Below are 1,045 nucleotides of genomic sequence, written 5' to 3' on the forward strand. Positions count from 1 at the left end.
AACTTATGCTAATACAAGACTAGTAAAGTTCTATTTAAAGAAAGTGAAAAAAGTCATAGGTACTCTGAACAAATACCTACTTAGGTTCATACCATGTTGATCAAAGGAGCTAGTCAATCGTCCTCACGAGGCTGCCCTAACAACATTTTAGGTTGGATAAATGTTGGCCTTACGTTATATTTTGGTGGTTGGCAAAATGTATGGGTTGGCTCGCTGTCTTACCATTGGCCCAAGAGTTTCCCAACCATGTAACCATTCTCCCAACGATGCGATTTGCCAACCAACAATGTTGTTAGGATGAGTGCCCTCAGAAATCCAAGCACAGAGCCGAAAAAACTTCGACCCCACCAGGAATCGAACCCAGGACCTTGGCGTGCAAGCCTCGTGTGATACCCATTTGGCCACGGATGTTTGACAGAGGGAACTGTATATGCTAAGGTCTTATTGTCCCGAAATCGAAGAGAGAAGGAAGACAGCATAGGAGAAAGCCAGCCGTTCCGAGAACGAACATTATCCGTTTAGGATAAAATCCGCTCCGGGCGGGAATCGAACCCGGCAGACGCGCTACCAAGCAAACTAACTAGGCTGGCATGTTGCTTTCTTGTATTTCGATTCATACTGATACCTTTAAAAGCTTGCCCTTGCAGAATTCTCGACCGATATCGGCACTGCTCTAACCTAGGTACCCCCCTCTGCCCATGACCCTGATCACACACCACTCTGTCTACGGCACTGGTCGAGAAATTCCTGACTCCATTAAAGAAAAAAAAATCAAGTTCAACTTGCGCACCGAAGGAAATGGCTTCCAAGGTCATTGCCAACCCCATAACCAACTTTCATTATGGTGAACATTCGCCCGCAACATTCATGCCACCATTATGACATTCATATACGTATAGCTATAGTCGGATAGCTAAGAGTTTTATACGAACGTACGTGCAGGGTGGGTGGGGCTTGGACAGTCGCTCTGTTTTTTTTTTTTTTTTTTTTTTTTTTTTTTTTTTTTTTTTTTTTTTTTTTTTTTTTTTTTTTTTTTTTTTTTTTG

Source organism: Diaphorina citri, unplaced genomic scaffold, assembly GCF_000475195.1.
Source record: "Diaphorina citri unplaced genomic scaffold, Diaci psyllid genome assembly version 1.1 scaffold1082, whole genome shotgun sequence".
NCBI classification, from domain to species: domain Eukaryota; kingdom Metazoa; phylum Arthropoda; class Insecta; order Hemiptera; family Psyllidae; genus Diaphorina; species Diaphorina citri.